At 36.0% G+C, this 13,704-nt stretch overlaps 1 pseudogene; it reads left to right on the top strand.

The window, feature by feature from the left end:
* The window catches only part of LOC143666751 (serine/threonine-protein kinase Nek10-like), a 90,408-nt pseudogene that overhangs the window by 60,056 nt on the left and 16,648 nt on the right, over nucleotides 1–13,704 (top strand).

The following is a 13,704-nucleotide window of genomic DNA, read 5'->3' as shown; positions in this document are numbered from 1 at the left end:
ATTTTACATATTTAGGATGTAAAATTTTAACCTTATGGTAACTGTAAGGAAAACAGATGAAAATGTATAGAGATAGAAATGAGAAGATACTCAATATGGTGCAACACAGGAAAGCAAATAAATATAAAAGTGGGCTTTAACTTTTTGAGGACAAAAAGGTTTAGCACTTACAAAGGCTAAATAGAGCAAAATGGCAGAAGAAAACTTCTGTATTATCAGTAGTGACTTTAAATTTAAATGGGTTAAACTCTTCAGTCAAAAGACAGAGATTGGCAGAACGGACCTTCCTCAACATGATAAAAGGCATATATGAAAAGCCTATCATAATATCCTTCTGTTCTAGTTTGCTAGCTGCTGGAATGCAACACATCAGAGATGGGTTGGCTTTTAATAAAAGGGGATTCATCTCATTAGTTCTTCAGAGGAAAGACAGCTAACTTTCATCTGAGGTTCTTTCTTATGTGGGAAGGCACAGGATGGTTTCTGTTGGCCTTCTCTCCAGGCCTGTGGGCTCCAACAACTTTCTCTGGTGTGATTCCCTTCTGCATCTCCAAAGGCCTGGACTGAGCTATGAGTGCTGAGATGAGGTATGCTGAGCTGCTTGGGCTATGCTACATTGAGCTCTCTCATTTAAGCTCCAGCCAATTAAATCAAACACCATTCATTGCAGCAGGTATGCCTCCTAGCTGACTGCAGATGTAATCAGCAACAGATGAGGTTAACGTACCATTGGCTCATGTCCACAGTGACATAATTAGGCACCTTCACCTGGCCAAGTTGACAACTGAATCTATAACACCTCCTTAATGGCAGAAGAATGAAAGCTTTCCCTCTAAGATCAGGAATGAGAGAAAGATAACCACTGCCACTACTGCTATTCAATATTGTACTGTAAGTCCTTACCAGAGCGATTAGGCAAGAAAGAGAAATAAAAGGCATCTATGTTGGAAAGGAAGAAGTAACATTTTCCCTGTTTGTAGGTGGCAGGCAATATATACAGATAATCCTAAGAAATCCACAACAAAGTTTCTGCAACTAATAAATGAATTTACTCAAGTGATGGGGTACAAGAACAACAGTCAAAGACCAGTAGCTTCCCTGTGTCTGCTTGTGCAAAAAAAAAGGAAAGGAAAAAGACCTGTAGCATTTCTATACAGAAAAAATAAACAATGAAAGAGTAAATCGAGAAAAAAATTCCATTCACAATAGTAATTAACAGAATCAAATATATAATGATAAATCTAGCCAAGAATGTAAAGGACTTTTGTACATAGAAAACTAAAAAACATTGCTAAAAGAAATTAAAGAATACCTAAATAAGTGGAAGGACATTGTGTTCATGGACTGGAAGATGAAATATTGTTACACTATCAATACTACCCAAAGTAATTTATAGATTCAATGCAATCCCAATAAATTTCCACCAGCTTTCTTGCAGAAATGGAAAAGCCAATCATCAAATTTATAATGAGGTAAAATGGGTCCCAAATAGCCAAAGCCACCTTGAAAAAGACCAAAGTTGGAGGACTAACATTTCCTAATTTTAAGACTTATTATAAAGAAACAGTAATCAAAACAGAATGGTACTTTCACAAGAACAGAAATGTAGACCAATAGAATTGAATTGAGAGCTCACAGAAATCAACCCTCACATTTATGGCCAGCTGGTTTTTGACAAGGAAGTCAAGGCCACTTAATTGGTAAGTAACAGTCTTTTCAACAAATAGTGCTGGGGAAACTGGATCTCCAGTTACAAAAAAGAGGAGGATTCTTACCTCACACCATATATGAAAATCAACTCAAAATAGATCAAAGATCTATATATAAGAGCAAGAACCACAAAATTCCTAGAAGAAAATGTAGGGATGCATCTTCAATAACTAGTGTTAGGCAATGGTTTCTTAGACTTTATACCCAAACCACAAGCAACAAAAGAAAACTAGATAATGTGTCCTCATCAAAATAAAACACTTTCTTTTCCTCATGAATGTAAAAAGACAGCTTACACAATGAGAGAAAATATTTGGAAAACACATTTTCTCATAAAGGATTAATAAACAGTATATATAAAAAATATTTTAACTTAACAACAAAAGTGGGCAAAAAACTCAGACATCTCTCCAAAGAAGATTTACAAATGGCCAGAAAGTGCAGGAAAAGATGCTCAACATCATTCATTTGTGAAATGCGAATCAAAACCACAGTGAGAGACCATTTCACATAGATTAGAATGGCTGCTATTAAAAAAATGAAAAATGTTAAGTGTTGGAGAGGGTGTGGAGAAATAGAACACTCATTCACTGCTGGTTGGCAATGGTGCAGCCACTGTGGAAGACAGTTTGGTGCTTCCTCAGAAAGCTGAGTGTAGAACTACCATATGACCTGGCAATCCCCTGACTAGGTACATACTCAAAATAATTGAAAGCAGGGGCTTGAACAGGTATTTACACACTAATGTTCATAGTGGGATTATTCACAATTGCCAGAAGATAGAAGCAACCCAAGTGTCCATCAATCATGGATAAATAAAATGTGGTATATATGTACAATGGAATATTATTCATCTATTAAAAGGAATAAACCCCTGATATATGTGATAATATGCATGAATCTTGAAGAAAACATGTTGAGTGAAATAAGCCAGACACAAAAGGACAAATAGTGTATGACCTCACTGATTTGAAACAATTAGAATAAGCAAATGTATAGAGTAAGAATCTAGAATATAGGTCAGTAGGGGACATGTTGGAGACAAAGAATGGAAAGTTAAGGCTAAATGTACAGGATTCCTATTTGGAATGATAGAAATGTTTTGCTAATGGATGGTGGTGATGTAGCACAACACTGTCAACGCAGGTAACAGCACTGAAATATATCCAAATATGATTAAAAAGGGGAAATGTTAGATTGCACATATGACAACAGAATAACAATTTTTAAAAAATCAGTGGAACCACACAACACAAACAGTAACCCTAAGTTAAACCATAGTCTTTATTAATAGCACAGATATAAAGATGTGCTATCATAAATTGTAACAAATGTTCTATACCAATGCAAGGTATGGATGGTGGAATGGTATATGGGAATCCTATATTTTATGCATGATTATTCTGTAAACCCACAACTTCTCTAATAAAGAAATAATTTTTTAAAAAATTTGCTGTGGTTGGTTGCTGCACTTGAGTTACATGAGGGCTAGAGGTAGACTTTGTTAAAGCTCAGTTCTCCTTCTTCCAAAGCTGTTCCAAGAAGGAAAATTAGTGTTTTTGAGAAGTGCCTTTGAGGATGAAATTCTCTGTGGAGTTAAAGAGTATTGATGTAAAACTAAAAGCACAATTACAATGATGATATACAATATACATTTGTTTGTTTTCATTCCAGCGTGCTTTGCTGCCCTCACTGAACTGGTGCTCAATGACACCAATGCCCACCAGTTAGTTCAGGTGAGAATGCTCTTTCTTGAAAAGGTAGAGCATCTTCTCCAACCTGGGTCACCACTACCATGTCACTGTTAACCCTCCTTTTGGTATGGTTTGTATCCCAGAACTATGTTTTTTGGGCATCCCATCATATGATTTTTGAAATATTTTAATGTCATTTATCTGTAGAATTTTATTTTATATTATTCTCAGTCCTTTAAATCAGCATAAAAAGAACTACTGGTTAATTGATGTTGACCCTTGAATAGTCATAGTCATAAAACAAAATATTTATTACACAAAGCAAAATTCACTAATCAATCTTAATCAATACACTACATTACACATAACTATGTGTGTATGTGTGTGTATATATATATATATTTATATATATTTATGTCTTTATCTATATCTCTGCATACAAGCATTGAATGGGTTTCTGTTACAAAAGTTACCAACTATTTATTTAATTTTCAGAGGATACGCTTTTCTTTTCTTTTCTGGTCAGTGCAATATATCCAACTTCAAGTTCATATATATAAATATATCAAAGTTGGTAATGGGTAAGATCACTAACCTAATGTAAGCTCAGCATATCAGAAGGTAGTTGGTGGAGAAGGATATTTGGATTTGGCCAGATTGAAGTTCCATTACTTGCATCACTACTTGCTAACCTGGCACCTGAATAAATAACCTCTAAATTTTGGTTTGCTCCTGTGTAAATCAGGGAAATTCTACGGTAATCCATTGAATTGCTATAAGGATTAAATGCAGTAAGGTATTTAATTAAAACTCTGCAATTTTAGCATATAAATTAAATCTCTTTACAGTTAAAACATAAGTGCCTGCACAGGGTAGAGTTCAGTAAATTATACATTTAATAGTTAATAGAAAATTATCAGTGTTTTAGTTTCCTAACTACTAAAACAAATACCATACAATGGGTTGGCTTAACAGCAAGAATGTATTGGCTCACAGTTTCAGAGACTAAAAGGCTTGCTTCCTCCCAGTGTTGGTGTCTTCTGGCTGGCTGACCATCCTTAGGGCTCCTTGGCTTTTCTGTTATATGGTAGTATATCTGGCAGCATCTTCTTCTTTCTCTCTTGGGGTCTGTTGATTAACTTCTGCTGCTTCATGAAGCTTCCACTTTCTTGCCCAATTTCCTTTGCTTATAAGGACTTTATCCTTATGGAATTCAGGCCCAGCCTCATTCAGTTTGATCACACCATAACTAATAACATCTTCAAAGTATCTACTTATAAGTGGGTTTAGACCCACAGAACCAGGGATTGGGACCCAGACATGACTTTTATGGGGGACACGATTCAGTCTCTGACAGTCTGCTCTCTGGACTGTCAAAAAACATGAAAACATGTTTTTCCATATAAAAAAACACATTCATTCTATCACAACATCCCAAAATCCTAAAGTCATTTCAGTAATAATGCTGAGAACAGAGTTTCATCAAAATCATATGTGTGTATGGTCCATCCTGGGGCATCTGTCTGGTGGACCTATAAAACCTAAAAAACAAGTTATCTGCTTCCAATATACAATGGTGGGACAGACATAGGATAAACATTCCCATTCCAGAAGGAAGAAATTGAAAGGAAACAGGGACCATGGGTGCCAAACAAGTCTGTAACCCAGCAAGTCAAACTCCATTAGATTTCATGTTTTGAGAGACATCACTGGAATGATACCTTGTTCTCTGGGCCTTCTGGAGTAGCAGCCCCACCCTTTCTAAGTGCTTATATTACAGTCCTGCTCTTCCTGAACACTGAGATGAAGGTGCATTGGAATGGCAGCCAGGCATCCAGCCCAATTTTCTCCAATCATTATGGTGGCAGCACTCTCCCTAAACAATAAGTCATAAGATCTGTCTCCTCCAAGCTTCAGAGCAGATGGTCCACCCTTTTGAATTCAGAGGCAGACCAACCCTTTCCACACACATGGGAAGGCCCACTCTCTTGGCCTAAGAAGATCTTTTTGGTCTAGACCTTTGCTTCCATGGTTCTACTCTTGAGGTCATTTCTTTCAGTTTGTCCCTTTTCTGTCCCTTTCAGTCCAGGCTGGCAGTAGTTCTGCTCATACAAATTTTGCAAAAACCTGGTTGGCTTTGTGTGCAGTTACAGTGCACAAACATCAGACAATAGAACTCTCCAAAGGTCCTGGAAAACTGCATTTCAAATCTTGACTTTCACTGATATAGCTGACTAGACCCATGTTCAGCCACATCCTCATTGCAAAGCGTTGCACAGTTAAACTCTCATGTGGAATCCTGTCCTTTAGATACATTTCCCAAAAGGTTTCTGATAGAGCCACATTTTGTCCTACTCTCAGAGCATCCAACTTTGATAGGTTGAGAATTTTCCAAATCAGTTGCTGGCTTCTTTGTGTTTAAAAGTTCAATTTGTAGTTAATCTCTTTCCTCTCTCATTTCATTATTAGCTGCAAGGAGAGACCAGGCTGAAGCTTCCACATTCAGCTTGGAAATCTCCTCAGCTAAATAATCAAGTTCATCACTTTCAAATTGTGCCTTCATCTGACTCTGAGTACATTTTTGCCAGGTACTCTGCCACTTTATAACAAGGATCATCTTTCCTCCAGTTTCCAAAAACACATTCATCTTTTTCTTCTAAGCCTTCAGTGGAAGTACCTTTAAGATCCATATTTCTACAAATAATCTCTTCAAAGCAATCTAAGCTTTTTCTATCAAGTACATCCCAATTCCTTCAGCCTCTACCCATTACCCAATTCTAAAGCCATTTCCACATTTTTAGATATTATTCACAGCAACACCCGTACTTTCTGAAACCAAAAAGTATTTTAGTTTCCTAGCTGGTAAAACAAATACCACACAATGGGTTGGATTAATAGAAATTTATTGGCTCACAGTTTCAGATGATAGAAGTCTTGCTTCCTTCCATGATTGATATCTCCTGGCTGGTCAGTAATCCTTGAGGTTCTTTGGCTTTTCTATCACATGGCAGTATACCTGGTGGTATCTTCTTCTGTTGACTTGCAGCTTCTTCTTCTGTTGACTTGCAGCTTCTTGCTTCTTCCATGGCTTCTCTCTCTGTGTTCAATTTCCTTTGCTTTTAAGAACATCAGTCATATCAGATTAAGGCCCACCCTCATTCAGTTTGGGCACAGCTTAACTAGTGACATCTTCAGTCCTACTTACAAATAGATTTACACTCACAGGACAGGAGTTGAGATCTGAACATGCCTTTTGTGGGGGCCATAATTCAGCCTCCAACAAACAACAAATTGACATTAAAATTTTTTGCTTATTCTTGTATATATACATATTTGTTTGAGGTTAAGTCTAGAAGGATGTGAACTGTGTTTTCATGGATAACTTTATTTTTCTTTTTTAAATCTGTTATTATTCCCTGTATTTTTTTATTTTCCTTTTTAATTTATGATTGGTTTATAGACAGTCTTTAATTACCTCTCATAAAGGGAAAAATTATATTCCATAGCTAGGTATTTAAAATGCAAAGACTAAAGATGTTTATTTGGAATCCTTCATTCTGTCCTTTTTTTTACTTTTTAAATTATGGAATATTTTATTTATGGTTTTGTACGTATATTCATGATGAAAATTAGGTTGCTGTTTTTCTTTTGGTTATTTTTCAAGTTTTGCATTATTCTGTTATTCTGTTTTCATACAGTTTATTGAAAAGTTTATATTAGTTTATTTTACTTTGAATTAGTTGAAATAGCATTGGATATAATTCATTCAAAGAATGATTTGGTTTGAGCACTTAATTTGGAGGAAGCTCCTTGACAACTTTTATCATTTTCTACCACAGTTACTGATCTTTTCACCTCTTCTACCTTTTCTTGAACATTTTGGTAATTTATATTTTCTAGAAGTTAAGCATTTATCAATGAACTATATGTTACAAGGCATATAGTTACATCGAATTTCACTGGAATTATTGCACTCATTCTCACATCTATGTGTGTATCATGTTTTGCATATGTAATATTGTACATTTTTTGTGTTTTGATTTTCTCTTGTTTAGTACTTCCAGAGTCACATCCATTTCTTTACTCTTTTCTAAGAATTGGTTCTTTGTTTTAGCAATTTTATTGTATTTACTTATTAACCTTTTTTTGTAAAGTATAACATATACATAAAGCAAAGAAAGAAAAGAGCAATAATTTTCAAAGCACACCTGAGTAGTTATGGAATAGATCCAAGAGTTCATCATGGGATACCATTCCACCATCTCAGGTTTTTCCATTCTAGCTGCTCCAAAACACTAGAGACTAGAAGTAATATTAATATAGTGATTCAGCACCATATTCATTTGTTAAATTCCATTTTCTCTGTTATACCTCCTCCTTCTCCTTACTCCTCCTCTCAGTTTATAGGGATCTGTGGGCAATACCCATTCTGACTTTTTCATGTTGAGAAGGGGTTTCCACAGTAAAAGGAAAGAGGAGGAAATTAATTGAAAATCCTAGAGAACCTGGTCCCTCTCAGTTTCATGATTTATTTTATCTAGGAACCCTCCAGGAATTACATGTTCCAGGAAGGCAAACCTAGTTCATGAAACCTTTATAGAGTCTCAGTTCAAGCCCTAGGTGTTCTTAAATGTCAACAGGGGTGATGTTAATTGGGATTTAGCAAACTGTGGCAATTAGCACTATCTACTTGAATCTTGCATAAGAGTAGCCTCCAGAATAGCCTCTTTACTCCATTTGGTCTCTCTTGGTCACTGATGCCTTATTTTATCACATTCTTTCCCCCCTTTTGGTCCAAAGGGCATTGTTGATCCCATGGTGCCAGGGCCAGACTTATCTCCCGGAGTCTCTCCCCATGTTGACAGGGAGACTTCATCCCTGAATGTCTTGTACTACGTATGGGGGAGAACAGTGGGGGAGGGCAACAATTTTCCTTGCAGAATTGGGTTTAGTGAGAGAGATAGGTCACATCTGAGTACCAAATAGTCTTCTTAGAAGCAACTCTTAGGCCTTGTTATGGGTGGTCTTAGCTTTTCTCCTACAGAAATAAGTTTCATAAGGGCAAGCCTCAAAATCTGGGGCTTGGCCTATTTTCTTGGAAGTCCCCAGTGGTTGAGAGGTTACCCAGGATTTCCCAGATGAGAAAGTTAAATAATTCCATATATATATATATACACATATTTTTTTCACTTCAGACCTTCAAGAGACTCTACCAATAATTAAAAAATTTTAGTCCACCAGAGTCTGAGATGTATCCTGGTATTATATTAAACCATACAGAATTATAAGACCTCATTACTGTTCTGGACCCCAGGAGTTTGGGTTGGTTAAATGAGCCATCCAGAGAGGTTGATTTAGATTGTGTTAGTCCAGACATAACAAACCTCTCTGCATTTGGTCTCATATAGTAACTGAAGGTCTAGAGTACACACAGTATCATTTTTTACCCTGTGTTCTAATTTACCTTAGACCCAGCTAGATTGACTTCATTTTAAACTCTAATGAGGCCTGATCTCTTTTACAGTTACTTTAACTGTTATTATATATAACTATGCTAACTTTCAGAAATGTAGCACTCAATTTCCCTCAAAGCTCCAGGGAAATACCAGCTGATGCACATATAGCTCAGTGCCTCAGAATCTGGAAATATATTTACAACTTAAGACTAAATGTGGTTGCTGTAAGGGACAATCTAGGATGCAATTTTCTTATAAGTATTTTCTGAGAGACCTTAGCACATTTTTGCTTTTGTTTCTGTCTTATCTTGCACAATACATTGTCCCCAAGGTATTCATTTTGTTGTGCACCTCTTGACATCCTTCCTTTTTGTAGCTGCACTATATTTGATCATATAATTTTATCTTCATCCACCATTGTGCTGCTGAGTCAATATAGCCTTTGGCTCCCTCCATCTATTGGGTATTATGGATAATGTTCAAAATAAACTAACCATGTCTTAACTGTATCTTCACTTGGTTTTGCAATCAGTAGCAACTCTCAACTTTAGACAATTTTCATTGGTTCATAATGACAAAGAACCAGCTATCAAACTAACTATCAAATCAAAACTGCCCCTTATCATTTGTCCCTCCCTGCCCCAATTATTCATCCTGGTAGTACTATGATACTATTGATGTTTTCCTGTTAACTTTTGGCCATAGTATGCACTTTTAGTTTTCCTCCTATATCCCTCTACTATTGACTCTTTGTCCACTATTGAACATTGAAATAGTTTGTGCGAGAACTTATTTACAGTTTTAGATTTAATCATTGGAATGCATGGCACTATACATCCCTTTTTAATCATATTCACCTTTGTTATGGCAATAATACTTATAAACCCATTAATTAGTTCCCATCACTTCTATTTGTTCCCTTGCATTTAGATTCAACCACTTTGGGTAGACCTTCCTCCATCTCTAGCTTTTGTATAGCTGTAGGTCTGCTGTATTCTATAGGGTAACCTCTGAGATGACCTTTTTCAGATTCATAATAGTGAAATTATAATATCTGTCCTTTGTGTCTGACTTATTTCATTCAAAATTCTGTCCTCAAGGTTCATTCATGTTGTCATATGTTTCAGGACCTCATTTTGTCTTATTGCTGCTAATATACCTTCATATTTATATACACATTTTGTTTATCTGCTCATCTGTTGATGGGCGCTTGGATTGTCTCCATCTTTTGGCAATTGTAAACAGTGCTACTGTGAACATTGGTGTGCAAATGTCTGTTCTTGCCATTGCCCTCAGCTCATTTGGGTATAGACTGAGTATTGGTATTGCTGGGCCATAGAGCAACTCAATATTTAGTTTTCTGAGCAATTGCCAAACTATCTTCCCAGAGGCTGCTCCATTATACATTCTCACTAACAGTGAATAAGTGTTCCAATTTCTCCACATCATCTCCAACATTTGTAGTTCCCTGTTTGTGTAGTAGCAATCATTCTTATAGGTGCAAGGTGATATCTCATTGTCATCTTAATTTGCATTTCCCTTATAAATGAAGATGAGCATCTCTACATGTGTTTTTTTAACCCTCTGTATTTTCTCTTCAGAAAAATGTCTGTTTATATCCTCTGCCCATTTTATAATTGTGTTGTTTGTTGTTTTGTTGTTGTGCTATATAATTTCTGTATGAACACAGGATATCAAGCTTTTATCTTATATATGATTTCCAAATACTTTCTCTGAGTTTGATCCCTCTTCACTTCTATGACAAAGCCCTTTGAGGGACAGAGACTCTTGATCTTAAGGAGTTCCCATTTATCTATTTATTCTTTCACTTCTTGTGCTTTGGGTATAAAGTTTAAGAAACTACCTCCTATTACTAGATCTTGAAGATGTTTCCCTGAATTTTCTTCTAGAAGTTTTATGGTACTGGTTCTTACATTTAGGTCTTTAATCCATTTTGAATCAAGTTTTCTATAGGGTGTAAGGTAGGGGTCCTTTTTCATTCTTTTGGCTATTACTATTTAATTCTCCCATACCCATTCATTGAAAAGACTCCTCTGTCACAGGTCAGTGGATTTGGGGACCTTATCGAAAATCAGTTGTCCATAGATTTAGTGGACTATCTCTGTAACTCTTGATTCAATTCCACTGGCCAATACTTCTACCTTTGTGCCAGTGCCATGTTGTTTTGATCACTGTGGCTTTATGGTATTAAAGTCAGGAAGTGATAGTCCTTCCAATTCACTCTTCTTTTTTAGGATGTCTTTAGCTATTCTGGGTCTCTTTCCCTTCCAAATAAATTTGATAACCAGCTTTTCCAGGTCTTTTCCAAGTAGATTCTTGGGATATTGATTGGTATTGCATTGAATCTGTAAATCAGTTTAGATAGAGTTGATATCTTAATGACGTTCATCCTTCTAGTCTTTGAGTGTGGGATGATATTTCCATCTATTTAGGTCATTTTTTTATTTCTTTTAACTTTTTTTGTAATTTTTTATGTTTAAGTACTTGACATGCCTGGTTAGACTTATTCCTAGATACTTGATTTTTTGGTTGCTATTTTGAATGGAATTTTTTCCTTAATTGTCTCCTCAGATAGGTTATTTCTTGTGTATAAAACCATTATTGATTCTTGTACATTAATTTTGTATCCTGACACTTTGCTGACTTTCAAGTAGCTTTGACATAGATTTTTCAGGGTTTCCTAATACAGGATCATGTCATCTGCAAATAATGAATGTTTTACTTCTTTCTTTCCTATTTGGATGGCTTTTTTTTTTAATTTTTTTATTAATCAAAAAAAAGAAAAGAAATTAACACAACATTTAGAAATCATTCCATTCTACACATGCACTCAGTAATTCTTAGTATCATCACATAGATGTATGATCACCATTTCTTAGTACATTTGCATCGATTTAGGAAAAGAACTAGCAAAACAGCAGAAAAAGATATAGAATGTTAATATAGAGAAGAGAATTAAAATATTAATACTAATAAAAAATGTATATAAAAGGAAAAAGAAAAAAACAAAAACAAAAGATACAAGCACACAAACAAACAAACAAAAAAACATATTTCAGGTGCAGCTTCATTCAGTGTTCCAACCTAGTTACATTACACTTAGGTATTATTGTGCTGTCCATTTTTGAGTTTTTGTATCTAGTCCTGTTGCACAGTCTGTATCCCTTCCGCTCCAATTACCCATTATCTTACCCTGTTTCTAACTCCTGCTGGTCTCTGTTACCAATGATATATTCCAAACTGATTCTCGAATGTCGGTTCACATCAGTGGGACCATACAGTATTTGTCCTTTAGTTTTGGGCTAGACTCACTCAGCATAATGTTCTCTAGGTCCATCCATGTTATTACATGCTTCATAAGTTTAGTCTGTCTTAAAGCTGCATAATATTCCATTGTAGGTATACGCCACAGTTTGTTTAGCCACTCGTCTGTTGATGGACATTTTGGCTGTTTCCATCTGTTTGCAATTGTAGATAATGCTGCTATAAACACTGGTGTACAAATGTCCGTCTGTGTCTTTGCCCTTAAGTCCTTTGAGTAGATACCTAGCAGTGGTATTGCTGGGTCGTAATCCATTCTGCCATTCTATGTTTTTTGATTGGGAAATTCAGTCCATTAACTTTTAGTGTTATTACTGTTTGGATAATATTTTCCTCTACCATTTTGGCTTTTGTATTATATATATCATATCTGATTTTCCTTCTTTCTACACTTTACTCCATACCTCTCTCTTCTGTCTTTTTGTATCTGACTCTAGTGCTCCCTTTAGTATTTCTTGCAGAGCTGGTCTCTTGGTCACAAATTCTCTCAGTGACTTTTTGTCTATAAATGTTTTAATTTCTCCTTCATTTTTGAAGGACAATTTTGCTGGATATAGGAGTCTTGGTTGGCAGTTTTTCTCTTTTAGTAATTTAAATATATCATTCCACTGTCTTCTAGCTTCCATGGTTTCTGCTGAGAAATCTACACATAGTCTTATTGGGTTTCCCTTGTATGTGACAGATTGTTTTTCTCTTGTTGCTTTCAAGATCCTCTCTTTCTCTTTGACCTCTGACATTCTAACTAGTAAATGTCTTGGAGAACGCCTATTTGGGTCTTTTCTCATTGGGGTGCGCTGCACTTCTTGGATCTGTAATTTTAGGTCTTTCATAAGAGTTGGGAAATTTTCAGAGATAATTTCTTCCATTAGTTTTTCTTCTCCTTTTCCCTCCTCTTCTCCTTCTGGGACACCCACAACACGTATATTTGTGCGCTTCATATTGTCATTCAGTTCCCTGATTCCCTGCTCAAGTTTTTCCATTCTTTTCCCTATAGTTTCTGTTTCTTTTTGGAATTCAGAAGTTCCATCCTCCAGTTCACTAATTGTAGCTTCTGTCTCTTTAGATCTACCATTGTAGGTATCCATTGTTTATTCCATTTTTTCTTCTTTGTCCTTCACTCCCATAAGTTCTGTGATTTGTTTTTTCAGATTTTCTATTTCTTCTTTTTGTTCAGCCCATGTCTTCTTCATGTCCTCCCTCAATTTATTGATTTGGTTTTTGAAGAGTTTTTCCATTTCTGTTTGTATATTCAGCATTAGTTGTCTCAGCTCCTGTATCTCATTTGAACTATTGGTTTGTTCCTTTGACTGGGCCATATCTTCAATTTTCCGAGTGTCATCCATTATTTTCTGCTGGTGTCTGGGCATTTGATCAGATTTCCCTGGGTGTGGGACCCAGCTGGTTGAAAGGTTTTTCTGTGGAATCTCTGAGCTCTGTTTTTCTTTTCCTGCCCAGTAGGTGGCGCTCGTGGCGGTCGTCTGTCTGCGGGGCAGTCTACCCGG

This window comes from Tamandua tetradactyla, chromosome 23, assembly GCF_023851605.1.
Source record: "Tamandua tetradactyla isolate mTamTet1 chromosome 23, mTamTet1.pri, whole genome shotgun sequence".
NCBI classification, from domain to species: domain Eukaryota; kingdom Metazoa; phylum Chordata; class Mammalia; order Pilosa; family Myrmecophagidae; genus Tamandua; species Tamandua tetradactyla.
This window is presented reverse-complemented; position numbering and strand designations above follow the sequence as displayed.